At 40.2% G+C, this 16,503-nt stretch overlaps 1 pseudogene; it reads left to right on the plus strand.

Annotated features, from left to right (window-relative positions):
• Window positions 1-16,503, plus strand: part of LOC117462446 (contactin-associated protein-like 4) — a 119,285-nt pseudogene that overhangs the window by 33,562 nt on the left and 69,220 nt on the right.

A 16,503-nucleotide genomic window follows, 5' to 3' on the forward strand; every position in this document is an offset into this window, starting at 1 on the left:
AAACACGTAATGAAATAAGACCCCACGGTTTGATGTGATGTGTGGGCTGTCTTTCATGTTGACACACAGGACAATGGGGGCTATCCTCCCTTATCCACAATGTAAAGTAACTCACAGCCTCTTCCCTCTTCTCTCTGTGAGGAGCAGCAGGTTCAGCTTTCAGAACAAAGTAACACAAAACTAAAATGGCATTAATTTTTTTAAATATGTCGTGTAGTAATAGATTTATTTATTTGTCTTCTCAAGAGAGGACAATTTAAATAAGTCAATTAATTAACAGTGGAAACAAACATGTGTTTGACTTTCATTAGTGAATGAAACTGTGTGCCCTTTATAGTCTGTGTCCAATATTGTGTATTTGTATATATTGTATATATATCCTGTATATATGCTAAGGTCCCGCTGCTGACACGATAGCAGTCATTTTGTGCGCATATGTGTAATTAAACCCATGATATCAAAATCTCACTCCAGCCAGGTCCCCGAAGTTGGCAACCCTGACACACACACACACACACACACACACAGACACGCCTACACACACATTTCTTGTTTGAAGTGCTCTTGTTTGGACACTGTGAATATGATATATTTGTCTAACAAACATTCATATATTTCCATGTCGGGCAGTTAGTTATTTTGTATGTAGGCTACATGTTAAGGCTACATGTTAAGATAGTATTCACAGCGGTCATACAGTACGCTTGTAGCTCAAGTTTTTCTTTTAATCAAACAGCATCCTATTGCTTTTTTTGAGTTTCTTGTTCAAGACCTTCTAAAAAGAGCTTTCTTTCAATGATACTGTGAATAAGATTGACCCTGGGTCTATTCTGCCGCTGTTTATACTACGAGTAGTGTTCGTTTATTTATTAGCAGCTAGTTAACGGCTACAAGTCCTAGCACCACTGTCCCTTTCACTGATGTTTATGGTACTAAAGTAATACCACAATACACTACTGCTATCTAACTACTTCTACTTTGATGTTACTGTTAACACTATTTATTACACAGCTTAGTTGAATACTCGACTCTGATTGGTCAACTTGGACATTTCAAAGGTTGTTAATACTCGATAGCACACTGCTGCTAAGCAAAACAATGGCCGTTGCTAAGGAGGAATAAGGCAGAGAAGGAGGTTAAAAGACAGAGACATCAGCAGAAGTACGTTGAAATGATCCCTTAGGTATTGCTGAAACTCCTTAATATTGCCACTATGTCCTTTACTATCAAATAGATAGTTGTTTCTGAGGATATAAAGAAGATTGCGAGCTAGCAATCTATGGAATAAAAAAATGTCGCATTTTAAAAATCAAACATATCCATTACAAATGTTTTGTAAGGAAGGGATGCATGCATGTGTTTATTGGACCTCAAGCTGTGTCGGTACTTTCAGTTAAACAGCATATCTATCTAACGGTCACTACAGCTGACATTAGCCGGGCTACAATGAAACATAGACGGGTTATTGTGAAATAAAACAACTCTACTTTGTAAAGGGATGATTTGTCATTCTTTCAAAATGTACAAAGGCTCTTCAATCCAGCATTTGTAATTATACGTGTTATTTTAGGCTCAAACATTAAAACTGCTTGCATTTGGTCCAAATCCAACATGTGTTCCACCGGTTAACTGAAACGTTGATTTTAATTCAATGCATCATAATCATAATTGTATAAGGTTAGTTGAAGGAACACATATTAGATTCAACATGATATTAGTGTCATCTGTTGACATAATATTGAATTAAAGTCATAGTTTCAGTGTACAGTATTAAACGTGTTATTTTAGGCCCAAACATTAACCTTAGACAACTCTGCTTATTTTTTAAGTAAATATAATTTTCTCCAAACTTGTCAGAATAAATCTCTTCAGGTTAACAGCTGCCTTAGACAGACATCCACATAGCTCATCTCTGCACTGATTATGAATGAATAACGTCCATCATATCCATGAATTCAGAGGTAAATGACATTACATGCAGCTCTTCTCACCGAAACAGCATCATATCCAAAGCAATGTGTCTAAAACTACCCTCTCCCTATGCATATAATCATTACTCAGCAAACTATTATACTGTTGATTCATGAATACCATCAACTACTGTTGGTGTCGTGAGCCATTTTGAGCTCATCTCCCCTGACCATCCCACCACATCCTTTAAGCATCATAGAAGCATCCAGAAGCAGCCTGGACATATTGCATTCAAGTGTTAATGCGACAGAAATGCTAGATTCCTGCTTCAGATGATTAATCATGGCCTCTTGTATTATTGCTGTGTGTGCGGATTGCAGCGGATTGCAGGGCCATGCTGTGGATGCACTTATTCTGCTCTGTTAACACATGATGTAGTAACCTGGTCCTATTGGGCCAGAACAGGCTGCAATGGGAAAGGGGAAATCAGGATCCACGCAACATCTGTAACATGTCCTCCTCTTCCTCACAAAGTGCTATTGTGTTTTTAAAGGCTGGGCTTGTACACAGGGGATTCCGCAGACAACACACGCTACATATAGACGCACACACACCCTCCTTACGCACCTATGCCTGTCACACACACGCACACACACACACACACACACACACACACACACACCACACACACACAACACACACACACACACACACACACACACACACACACACACACACACACACACACACACACACACCACACACACACACACACACACACACACACACACACACAGCTGCAGTGATGTAAATAATCAAAACGCCTCTCGTAACAGCAGAATCAGGTAGAACAATCTATCTATTTTCGAATCAATTACACCAGTTTGACATCATTTACCAATGAATTGACCTAATACAGATTAAGAAAGTCAACATATGGTGACTTTACCCTCCATCATCTCCCTAGAAGAGCAGTATAGCAGACCCCAGGCCAGCTGGCGTCTCCTTCCATCTGCCCCTGTGAGGATGGAGCTCCTGTAATAAAGACAGGTGATGCACGAAATCTCATAAACAGGCCCGTACCCGCTGATGTTTGCCGATGGAGGTCCGGGACCGACTCGGGTCTGAGTGTAATCCCTCCTCTGGGTGTGTGTGTGCGGGCTCTGTCAGTCCCCGTAAGGCCTGGGGAGTGTGAAGACGGGGAATAGCAGAGAAGAAGAAGATGGAGAAGAAGAGGAAGAAGGAGCAGCGCAGATCAGCAGCGTTCAGATCATGGTTCAGATACACCGACACTGAGACGCGTTCACTGCTGTCGGATATTACAGCAGCCGGATGGCACGCCTACGCATCTCTCTCTCTCTCTCTCTCTCTCTCTCTCTCTCTCTCTCTCTCTCGCTCGCTCTCTCTCTCTCCTCGAGAAATAAATCTTGCCACACGAATATTGTGTTGCCTTTACGTGGTCCTGGTAAATTCGGGGTTCCAAATGTACAGTGGTGTAAAGTATAGGCTAAGTAAGTACAGTGTGCTTAAGTATGATTTTGAGTTATTAGTACTTTACTTGAGTAATTTAATATTATGCTACTTTCTTCATCTACTCCCCTACAGTTCAGAAGTAAATGGTGTACTTCTCCTCCACTACATGTATTTAATCCCTTTGGTTACTTTACAGATCTGGATGAATGATGGTAAATCTAACCAAGTGTTGAATCAGACTTTAGTTCCACCTGGAGTAAATCCACCAGCTACCCTGCAGTCTACAAAGCCATTCAGACTAGCTGCTCCTTCACCAGCTTTGAGAACACTTTCATGATCAATCATTATAAAACATATATATATATTATTCTGAAATGGACCAATCTGCACAATGACTACTTTTACTGTCGCTACTTTCACTATATTTTGATGAGAATACTTTTCTACTTTCACTTGAGGAACATTTTGAATGCAGGACTTTTTATTCCTACGATGTTTTACTTGTACTTTAACTTAAGTATAAGATCTAAGTACTTCTCCCACCTCATCTGAACATTGTTATTAAATGTGTTATTTTAGACTCAAACATTCCAATTTGACACCTCTACTGCTTCATTTTTTAAGTAAATATAATTTTATCCAAACTTGTCAGAATAAATTAGAGTTGCTTTATATACAGACATCCACATATATCCAACCCGGTATCACGGCAAGACGTGAACATGTGACGATTTACCATGCTGGGAGACGTGAAGATGTCACGATTTCAAACGTGACAGTTACACGGTATTGTTAACCCATGTTAACCAGTGGAGAAATAACCGGAAATACCAACCAAATGCTACCCCGACGTAATGATTTATTTTGTAATAGTCACACTCTATTACGCCGATTTTCTTGTTGCCCCAGCTGGTCGACACCTCTTTTAGCAGAAACAAAGTCTACATTAATGTATTAAATCGATGTTAATCCGTGTGTGTGAATGAGTGACGTGACGTTGTGCGATTGAGTTGCCAGGCAACAGCTTCGGTTCATGTTAATTTACAAACTCTTCAACTACAACCGTAGTTATATTTAAAAACATGTTAGAAGGCCTCACAAAATACTTTAATGCAAATTCAAATGTAAATGTGAAGGAATGTGTGTATAACAAATACATCGGTCATAAACTAAACCGGAAACAGACGTAGGCAAGATCCTCAGTCTCGATGATTGGATGGTTTAGCCGCAATGCATGCTGGGATTGGTGTTTATGTGATGTGAAATCTGAAAAACGTTTTTTAAAAATACAATAATACTTTATTCCGAGTGTGCTTGCTTTTTCTCTTTGAAAGTCATCACATAACGGCATTGTAATACATTGTTCCGGCTGCATTAATATTACATATCTGCCGTAGTTTCTCTATTTATAGAGCCCTGATGAGAAGACTTATGGACAAACAGGAGAAACTGCCGCCAAAACTGAAGATGTGACGTGGATCATAATATATAAGCAATTAAACAACATCTTACTTTCTTTTCACACAATACGTCTCCTTGCAGTATCAACACTAATTCGGCTGACTTTTATATTTGATCCAATTGGTAGATAGGCTGTATTTACACCATAACGGTGCACAGCTGATAGAAAGGGACACCTAGTGGTTAAAGCACGTTATTATTTTATTATTATATATTAATAGGATCCCTATAAAGTATATTCATTAATCGTTATTCTCTACGAATAGTTCATTAAAGACTGTATATAATGACTAGTTTGCACATCCCTTTCAAGATGTTCTAAGCTAAGGTTTATTGACATATCATATTATACACAACTACTGTATGCAATGAATGAAGAACTTGGGTCGCAGGTTCCTCAACAGTGCATTACAAGACATCTATCAATATGTGTGTGTACTCCACCATTAAACTGTCATTCTGCACATTTCTTATACTTTCTACATACATCTTATAAGAGTATAATACATATGTATAATATCAGTTTAATAATAAACAAATAATAAACAAATACGTGCTGAAACATAGTTAACATTGCAGGAAAGCAATATATTAGACGTTAAGTACTTTGTCAGGCTTAATATTTATCTTTAGATACAAATGTCACTGTGTGTGCTGTGTGCTCTGCATGTGTGACCATTAAAGAATCAGAATACCTTTATTAGTTCCACAGAGGGGAAATGTGCAGCGTTACAGCAGGAAAGAGCCACAGACAGCTTAGTGTTGCATATCTTACATGCGTTAAAAAAGTACTAAGTTATAATATAATAAACAAATTATGCTAAAAAAAAGATAAAAAGTTACATAATTTTCAAAAATACAGATAAAAAACAAAACGGCATATATATATATATATATATATATTGATTTAGTGGCCAGGTATAAATGACACAGTTATTAATGGCATATATATATTGCACATATAGCACATATAGCACAAAGTTGGTTTGTATTTAGCAGCAAGGGGTGTTATAGTCTGTGTTGTGGTGTGTGTAGGAGGGTCTACTAGGGGCAGTGCTGGTTGTACTGACCGCTGCAGGAAGGAAGAACCTGCGGTTTCAAGAGGGTTTCATCCCTCCATATTCTTCTTAAAGCTTTTTTCTTATTCAAAAGAAGACCTTAACCTAAAGTACTCTTTAATGTTTAAATTAAGCCTTATTAGTTTGTCTGTTTTGCACATCCTCTTATTAATTTCTAATAATAAAATAAGACAATTCAATAACGTGCTTTAACCACCAGGTGTCCCTTTCTATCAGCTGTGCACCGTTATGGTGTAAATACAGCCTATCTACCAATTGGATCAAATATAAAAGTCAGCCGAATTAGTGTTGATACTGCAAGGAGACGTATTGTGTGAAAAGAAATGTAAGATGTTGTTTAATTGCTTATATATTTATGATCCACGTCACATCTTCAGTTTTGGCGGCAGTTCTCCTGTTTGTCTGGAAGTCTTCTCATCAGGGCTCTATAAATAGAGAACTACGGCAGATATGTAATATGTAATGCAGCCGAACCGTGTATTACAATGCCGTTATGTGATGACTTTCAAAGAGAAAAGCAAGCACACTCGGAATAAATTATTATTGTATTTTTAAAAAACGTTTTCAGATTTCACATCACATAAACACCACATCCCAGCATGCATTGCGGCTAAACCATCCAATCATCGAGCTGAGGATCTTGCCGACATCTGTTTCCGGTTTCGTTGATGACCGATGTATTTTGTTATACACACATTCCTTCACATTTACATTTTAATTTGCATTAAAGTATTTCGTGAGGCCTTCTAACATGTTTTTAAATATAACTACGGTTGTAGTTGAAGAGTTTGTAAATTAACATGAACCGAAGCTGTTGCCTGGCAACTCAATCGCACAACGTCCGTTAATTCCACATTCACACACATGGATTAACATCGATTTAATACATTAATGTAGCCTTTGTTTCTGCTAAAAGAGGTGTCGACCAGCTGGGGCAACAAGAAAATCGAGTAGAGTGTGACTATTAAAAAATAAATCATTACGTCGGAGTAGCATTTGGTTGGTATTTCCGGTTATTTCTCCACTGGTTAACATGGGTTAACAATACCGTGTAACTGTCACGTTTGAAGGGACGAAATCGTGACATCTTCACGTCTCCCAGCATGGTAAATCGTCACATGTTCACGTCTTGCCGTGATACCGGGTTGGTTTCAGCACCATACAGGAAGTGAAATACTCTATGCTCGATTATGGCACACAAATGGGTTTTATTCCACAACAAATGTGGTAAGGTAACACGTGAAGGGCAAGCAATTCATCCCTAATGCACATACAGTAAGGCAAGTTTATTTATATAGCACCTTTCAACACAAGGCAATTCAAAGTGCTTTACAAAAATGAAAGACCTTAAGAGCATAAAGAAATAGTGCAGCGGAAACACATTATAAACATTAAGAAACAAAGATAATGAGAGTTGAATAACGCAGGTACATGAATAACAGTTACAGGGCAGTGTGAGATGTGAATAGTTCAATTAAAAGCAGCGGCAAAAAGAAAAGTGTTCAGCCTGGATTTAAAAGTAGTGAGAGTTGCAGCGGACCTGCAGGTTTCTGGGAGTTTGTTCCAGATGTTTGGAGCATAATAACTGAACCATGTTTAGTTGTGACTCTGGGGACAGAAAGCGGACCTGAAGACCTGAGAGATCATGGTTCATAATTTAGATCAGAAATGTATTTTGGGCCTTAACCATTCAAAGCTTTGTAGACCAGCAACAGTATTTTGAAATCATTTATTTGACAGACAGGAAGCCAGAGTAAAGACTTCAGAACAGGACTGACATGTGATGTATCAACCTCTCCCCCTTTAGGAGCTGGAGGGTGGTCTCCTCTCTCCTCAGACGGCTATCAGTGGCTAGAGGTCGACCTCGGAGAGCGGACCACGATCAGCGCCGTGGCAACGCAGGGACGCTACGGCAGCTCTGATTGGCTGACGTCGTACCTGCTGGTGTTCAGCGACACGGGAAACAACTGGAAGCAGTACAGACAGGAGGACAGCATCGGGGTGAGTGCAAAGGGCGCCGTTTCCTCAAGGAGACATTGTGCATGTATTTAACAATAGTGGGGCACAGCATATAACAATGGTTCATTTTCATTCAGAAGTGGGTCATTCTGTCTGATTCTGACTGATTGTAGATTTTGTTGAATTGTTAATTTTCACTGACTGTTGTGCTTCTACTAATACGCCACATAGTCAAAGGCTTTGTTTGTCTATTTAATGATTGTGTTAATGGTGTTGTAGAAAATAGCAAACTACAGCAGAAAAATAAATATCAAATATAAATGTCTGGAGTGATGTGATAAAGTCGGAAGTCAAAGAGTTGATTTTTTACTAATTTTAACGGATCGTCAAGTTCAGACTTTTTTGAATGGTTCATTGTTTCCTCAAATCGACACAGAGAAGAAGATTGGACCTTTTTTAGAGGAATGAGACAAAGACTGGGGGGCCTTGCCCACCAGTGAGGACCTTGTAGCCTTCTCAGGCTGGGTATCACTAGCAAAAAATGTCATATCTTTAAAACTAGATTGTTGGAACTGTGGAAAACTAAACTTTAGGAGTTTTCCAATAATTAGCAACATAAAATGACTGTTTCTTTCAATGGAGTCTGGTGGCTTCGAGGAGAGCATGTTAAATGTGTGTTTTGTACACCAAATCATTCCAAATCCGTCTTTATTTTAATGAATAATAATAATAATAATAATAATAATAATACATTTATTTTGGGGGGCGCCTTTCAAAACACCCAAGGACACCTTACAGGGTTACAGATTTACAATTTACATTTACAATTTTACCTTACAAATTAAAACAGTCGATTTAGTGAAGTATCAGCCAGGGTAAGACAAACAACAGGAAATTGACTACAAAAGGACACAGGGTACAGATTATAGAGAAAATGCCAGTTTGAATAATGAATACATCTTAAGAAGCAGAAAAGGGGAAAACTTGTGTCAGGCCAGCCGTAATTCCTGCTGTTTGGAGCTGCTGATCAATACCTGTCTACTGCACAGATCCAATAGTTAAAGGTGATTTGAACACAATTAAAGACAAAATATATTAACAGGTGTCATCGGAATTATTTTTGTCAAAGTGTGAGACTTTGCCATCTTACTGTTAAACTCTTGTATGAGCACACACAGGACTGCAGGTTCAGTATCATAATATGTGAGTGAAAATAAACCACCGTCATTACAGCTTATTTCCCAGCACGACCACAGTGTATTTACAGCAGGCCGGTCTGCAGGGATCAGTCCATCCTGAGCAGATAATCACATCACCAGGAGCCTTTGACTCTTCATTAATAATGGATGAGCAATGAAAGAGCTCTGCTGACAGCGCGGACCTGTTGCCAAAACACTTAAGCAGCTGTTGAAGGACATGGAGCGAAGCGGCAGCCGAGCGGAGCGGCAGCCGAGCGGCACTTTCCTGGCTGGGACCACGCAGCCTGGAGCACAGCCACGCACTGAAACCAACGAGGGGAAACTGTCGGAACTCTGATACTTTTATGCACATGCTGCGGTGCTGTTATGCACATGTGTTTGAGAGGCAAGTGACAATAAAGACACATGGGTGAATTGAAGTGGTGTCTGGTGTGCAGGGGAGATAACAGAAGCTAACAGGATGTTGTGCCAGATGCTTTTTATAGCATGTTGAGTGTTATTTAAAAATAAATAGGAAGAGTCACAGGAATAGTTTGACATACTGCTTAGTTCAACAGTTGCATCTGGTTTGTTTAATCTGTACTGGAAACTTCTGAAGCAATGGAGACTCAGAGAGACACGAGGAGAGCAGGAACCTTGATGGCAAACACTGATGGTTTATTTGGAGCTTCGGCCGGAGAATTCACAAGACGTACCACGAGTTGACACAGAAGATACCAAACCATTTCTGAAGATCTCTACCCCAGACCCATGCATTCAGCTGGTTCTGAGAGAAGAATCAACATGCTGCATAACAAGATATAACACCTCTATGAGCTGACGCCAACAGGCAGGAACAGGGAGGCAACACACTGAGAGCACAGCAGCCAAGGTCGCAGGCCTGTGCTCAGCGAGGGCCGTACACACTGATCAACGGGTCAACGTGATGGACAAAGTGTAGTAACCTTTCAGTTTAATGTTTGTGCCAATTTGCCAAGTAATTTAGGTGAAATGTGTCCAATCAATTAATCTCCCACTTTCTTATAAATCCCAGACGGATAAACAGTTCTCTGTGTGTGTTTCCAGTCCTTCCCAGGTAACAGTAATGCAGACAGTGTGGTTCAGTACAAGCTGCAGCAGCCGGCCGTCGCTCGCTTCCTCCGCCTCCTCCCTCTGGCCTGGAACCCCAGCGGGAGGATCGGACTCCGGCTGGAGACCTACGGGTGTCCTTACAGTAAGACTTCTCTTCTTTATTGTTAGAAATGCACACCTTACCTGTTCTGCAGCAGGAATATTGCAGGAATTAATTTGTAAAATTACCAAAATACCGTTTAATGTTGAAGCGAGGGTCTCTGGGAGATTTATGTATGTGTGAGACTTTGACTGTTCACCCTGCTTTAATACATAATGATCATCTACCTTATCATTTCAATACTTAATAATAGCTTATAGTGCCTTATTTTGTCTTATATTGGCATGTTTTTCAGCATTCATGCAGCAAGAGATAATTAGGCTTCATGCCAACTATTGTCCCTAATTCATGTTTTAATTATTTCCTGTTTAAACATTGACAACATCATGTTTCACACTTTTCTCCTGAAAACCTGAAACCATATGGTGTTAACAGCAGTTTAATGGATTCTGTTTGGAGTGTGATTTGCATTTGCAAATTAAACATTGACTGCAAAACACAATATCTGCAAAGTCTGTTGCAACACAACACAATTGGCCTGGTATCAGGCGATTTCCTTTAAAACATAATTGTTGTTGCAAATTAGATACATAATCGTAATTTACGTAAAAGTCCTAATTTGCCTTTCTGAAAACATGTGAGGTAAGTATATCTCACACAAATTAAACCCTTAGTGATTTACCTTAGTGATTTACTCCTCTTCATCCCGCTCCAGAAACATTGAGACGATTTCGTTCGAGAAGGGTCTGTCTATTTTTCTGGGGGTTTTTTAGCGTGGAGATTTTCTCATCAATAAATAAAAACACTAACATCTTAAAAAAACGATATCTTATAGCTACATGTAAAAAAAAAAAATAGTTACAGTCTAATTTAGTTTTTAGAGAAAAGTTAACCATTCATCCAGATGTGGTTTGGTCAAAGGACCCCAAGTTAGTATTGACTTGAATGCTTCCCTACTGTGAGACAGCACAATATGAAGTACTGATATGACTCAAAGCTCTGACTGCCTCTGTCTCTCTTTGTGTCTTCCAGCCTCTGATGTGGTGGGTTTGGACGGCAGCAGCAGTCTGGTGTTCAGGTTGACCCCCGACCCGAGGCCGACGTCCAGAGAGGTCGTCTCTCTGAAGTTTAAAACCCTGAGGAATTCTGGGACGCTGCTGCATGCGGAGGGAGAGAGAGGGAGAGGACTCAGCCTGGAGTTAGAGAGAGGAAAGCTGCAGCTGCTGCTCAGACAAGGTACCTCACACAATATACAGATATCTACACTACCGAGCAATACTGACATATATTATGTAAGTAGTGAGTAAGTAACATTTATTTATAAAGCGCTTTTCCCAGACAGTCACAAAGTGCTTGACAAAGCATTAAAACATCATACGAATCATAAAAGATGAAATGACCACACAAGCCACGCGTTAAGAAGTGCTAAAAACACAATGCATTGTGAAAAACACAACACACAATCAAAACAGAATACAAACATAGAATACAATAGAATAAAAGCACACAAGTTACCCAAACGCCTGCCCTATTTAAAAGCGTCTACAGAGTCAGCGGACCGTGGGTGAGCGGGCACAGCGTTCCATATTATAGGAGCCACGGCCTCGAACGCTCGATGTCTTGTACATTGGAGAATAACACAACAATCTCTATGAATACCGGGTTTATCTGCAGAAATATTGGGAGATATACGGACATGGCAAACAAGAGAAGTGGTAGGCTTCAGAAGCTTGCAGTATATTGTTGACATCGTTGGTAACAATTGAAACATGGCTGAAACAACTTGATCAGCACGAAGAGATGTAGTGTCTTGTCATGTCCTCTGCGGGCCTCTCTGTGGGCCTCTCTGCGGGCGTACTGGTGGAGAACTTCTCTATAAGGTGGAGGACAATATAAACCCCTCTGAGATAACTTCCGATTGGGTGAGATGGGCGACACGCACGCTGCCGCCTGATTGGTTTAAACCTCGGCTCTCGCTCCGCTGCTGCGTCTCTGTCTAGTTGCAGCCGTGATGGATGGGATCCGTTCACTGTAGCATGTGTTAGGGCCGGACTCTGTAGGACTTGATGCATGGCTTACAGACTGTACAGAGGGAGGTGTGTGTGTGTGTGTGTGTGTGTGTGTGTGTGTGTGTGTGTGTGTGTGTGTGTGTGTGTGTGTGTGTGTGTGTGTGTGTGTGTGTGTGTGTGTGTGTGTGTGTGTGTGTGTGTGTGTGTGTGTGTGTGTGTGTGTGTGTGTGTGTGTGTGTGTGTGTGTGTGTGTGTGTGTGGTTAAACTAGAGGCCGCCTTGCTGAATCATCACCATATGGCTCACCTCTCATCAGGAACCCCATCTGGCTGCTGAAATACTTTATCCATCCATCCCCTCCCCTCATTCTCTCTCTACCTCCCTCACTCACTCCTTTCCTTTTTCTTTGCCTTCTTCACCCTCTTTCTTTTGCATTTTACAACTCCCAAAACCTTCTGTTACCCCTGCATCATTATATTTGTCTTTTCCTCTGTCGAACTTTCAGCCCTGTGTTTTTTTATACATACATACTTATCTTTCTTTTATCCATCTTTAGAGGGGCCCTCATGTTCAGGTGTATATCAGTGTGTAGTGTCTCTACTTTAAAGAGTCCTCTCCTGCTGATGTTCAGGTGTATATCAGTATGTAGTGTCTCTACTTTAAAGAGTCCTCTCCTGCTGATGTTCAGGTGTATATCAGTATGTAGTGTCTCTACTTTAAAGAGTCCTCTCCTGCTGATGTTCAGGTGTATATCAGTATGTAGTGTCTCTACTTTAAAGAGTCCTCTCCTGCTGATGTTCAGGTGTATATCAGTATGTAGTGTCTCTACTTTAAAGAGTCCTCTCCTGCTGATGTTCAGGTGTATATCAGTATGTAGTGTCTCTACTTTAAAGAGTCCTCTCCTGCTGATGTTCAGGTGTATATCAGTATGTAGTGTCTCTACTTTAAGAGTCCTCTCCTGCTGATGTTCAGGTGTATATCAGTATGTAGTGTCTCTACTTTAAAGAGTCCTCTCCTGCTGATGTTCAGGTGTATATCAGTATGTAGTGTCTCTACTTTAAAGAGTCCTCTCCTGCTGATGTTCAGGTGTATATCAGTATGTAGTGTCTCTACTTTAAAGAGTCCTCTCCTGCTGATGTTCAGGTGTATATCAGTATGTAGTGTCTCTACTTTAAAGAGTCCTCTCCTGCTGATGTTCAGGTTCATATCAGTATGTAGTGTCTCTACTTTAAAGAGTCCTCTCCTGCTGATGTTCAGGTGTATATCAGTATGTAGTGTCTCTACTTTAAAGAGTCCTCTCCTGCTGATGTTCAGGTGTATATCAGTATGTAGTGTCTCTACTTTAAAGAGTCCTCTCCTGCTGATGTTCAGGTGTATATCAGTATGTAGTGTCTCTACTTTAAAGAGTCCTCTCCTGCTCATGTTCAGGTGTATATCAGTATGTAGTGTCTCTACTTTAAAGAGTCCTCTCCTGCTGATGTTCAGGTGTATATCAGTATGTAGTGTCTCTACTTTAAAGAGTCCTCTCCTGCTGATGTTCAGGTGTATATCAGTATGTAGTGTCTCTACTTTAAAGAGTCCTCTCCTGCTGATGTTCAGGTGTATATCAGTATGTAGTGTCTCTACTTTAAAGAGTCCTCTCCTGCTGATGTTCAGGTGTATATCAGTATGTAGTGTCTCTACTTTAAAGAGTCCTCTCCTGCTGATGTTCAGGTGTATATCAGTATGTAGTGTCTCTACTTTAAAGAGTCCTCTCCTGCTGATGTTCAGGTGTATATCAGTATGTAGTGTCTCTACTTTAAAGAGTCCTCTCCTGCTGATGTTCAGGTGTATATCAGTATGTAGTGTCTCTACTTTAAAGAGTCCTCTCCTGCTGATGTTCAGGTGTATATCAGTATGTAGTGTCTCTACTTTAAAGAGTCCTCTCCTGCTGATGTTCAGGTGTATATCAGTATGTAGTGTCTCTACTTTAAAGAGTCCTCTCCTGCTGATGTTCAGGTTCATATCAGTATGTAGTGTCTCTACTTTAAAGAGTCCTCTCCTGCTGGTGTTCAGGTGTATATCAGTATGTAGTGTCTCTACTTTAAAGAGTCCTCTCCTGCTGATGTTCAGGTGTATATCAGTATGTAGTGTCTCTACTTTAAAGAGTCCTCTCCTGCTGATGTTCAGGTGTATATCAGTATGTAGTGTCTCTACTTTAAAGAGTCCTCTCCTGCTGATGTTCAGGTGTATATCAGTATGTAGTGTCTCTACTTTAAAGAGTCCTCTCCTGCTGATGTTCAGGTTCATATCAGTATGTAGTGTCTCTACTTTAAAGAGTCCTCTCCTGCTGATGTTCAGGTGTGTATCAGTATGTAGTGTCTCTACTTTAAAGAGTCCTCTCCTGCTGATGTTCAGGTGTATATCAGTATGTAGTGTCTCTACTTTAAAGAGTCCTCTCCTGCTGATGTTCAGGTGTATAGCAGTATGTAGTGTCTCTACTTTAAAGAGTCCTCTCCTGCTAATGTTCAGGTGTATATCAGTATGTAGAGTCTCTACTTTAAAGAGTCCTCTCCTGCTGATGTCCAGGTGTATATCAGTATGTAGTGTCTCTACTTTAAAGAGTCCTCTCCTGCTGATGTTCAGGTGTATATCAGTATGTAGTGTCTCTACTTTAAAGAGTCCTCTCCTGCTGATGTCCAGGTGTATATCAGTATGTAGTGTCTCTACTTTGAAGAGTCCTCTCCTGCTGATGTTCAGGTGTATATCAGTATGTAGTGTCTCTACTTTAAAGAGTCCTCTCCTGCTGATGTTCAGGTGTATATCAGTATGTAGTGTCTCTACTTTAAAGAGTCCTCTCCTGCTGATGTTCAGGTGTATATCAGTATGTAGTGTCTCTACTTTAAAGAGTCCTCTCCTGCTGATGTGCAGGTGTATATCAGTATGTAGTGTCTCTACTTTAAAGAGTCCTCTCCTGCTGATGTTCAGGTGTATATCAGTGTGTAGTGTCTCTACTTTAAAGAGTCCTCTCCTGCTGATGTTCAGGTGTATATCAGTATGTAGAGTCTCTACTTTAAAGAGTCCTCTCCTGCTGATCTTCAGGTGTATATCAGTATGTAGTGTCTCTACTTTAAAGAGTCCTCTCCTGCTGATGTTCAGGTGTATATCAGTATGTAGTGTCTCTACTTTAAATAGTCCTCTCCTGCTGATGTTCAGGTGTATATCAGTATGTAGTGTCTCTACTTTAAAGAGTCCTCTCCTGCTGATGTTCAGGTGTATATCAGTATGTAGTGTCTCTACTTTAAAGAGTCCTCTCCTGCTGATGTTCAGGTGTATATCAGTATGTAGTGTCTCTACTTTAAAGAGTCCTCTCCTGCTGATGTTCAGGTGTATATCAGTATGTAGTGTCTCTACTTTAAAGAGTCCTCTCCTGCTGATGTTCAGGTGTATATCAGTATGTAGTGTCTCATTGTCTCCTTGCTTCAATGTTCAAAAAGCTCTTTATTGTTCTCATACTTCCTGTGCTGCAGCACCTCTTTTCACCCTCTGTCTGAAACCAGAGCCCAGTCTGCTCTGATTGGTTATCTGGCCGGCTCTGTTGTGATTGGTCTACCGCTTAGAGATGTCCGGCCCCTTATCTTATCTAATAAGCTAATAATAACATATTATCTCCATGATATTAATGACCCCCTTCTGTGTTGCCATCCGACTTAATGTTTCCTTTACGGTGACCAGTCGCTTTTTAATATTTTCCTGGCACGTTGAGGCTCCCATCAGGAAGTCACCTATTGGTTTCTGCTGACCCACATCACCATTCATATAAACATCTCACTCAAGGACTCACTGAGTAAATGTATTTGTAATCCCTGTTGACCGTGTTACTTCATCCAAGAAGTAAAGATAAGCCACATGGAGGAAAATAAAGAGAGAGCGACAAAGACAAAGTCACATTTGATCTCTGTATATTAACGTTAATTCATGGACTTCTCCTATTTATTCCACCGTCGTCTTTCCAGTCATGAAATCAAATGTTCAAAGAAACAACCGTAAGATCCTCTCCTTGTACATCCAACAGCATCTTATTTGTTTTAAAGTGTTGCTATTCTCATATTGATTTCACTGTGATGTCTTCTCTTCTTCACTATAGATGAATTCGTGTTCTTCATATAAGCTGCAGACAAATACACCTCTCATAAAATGGACTGCAATATCAGAAAATATCCATCATCATTAAAGTGTCTCTGTTTCTCTCTTTGAAGTCTC

Source organism: Pseudochaenichthys georgianus, chromosome 17 (genome assembly GCF_902827115.2).
Source record: "Pseudochaenichthys georgianus chromosome 17, fPseGeo1.2, whole genome shotgun sequence".
NCBI classification, from domain to species: domain Eukaryota; kingdom Metazoa; phylum Chordata; class Actinopteri; order Perciformes; family Channichthyidae; genus Pseudochaenichthys; species Pseudochaenichthys georgianus.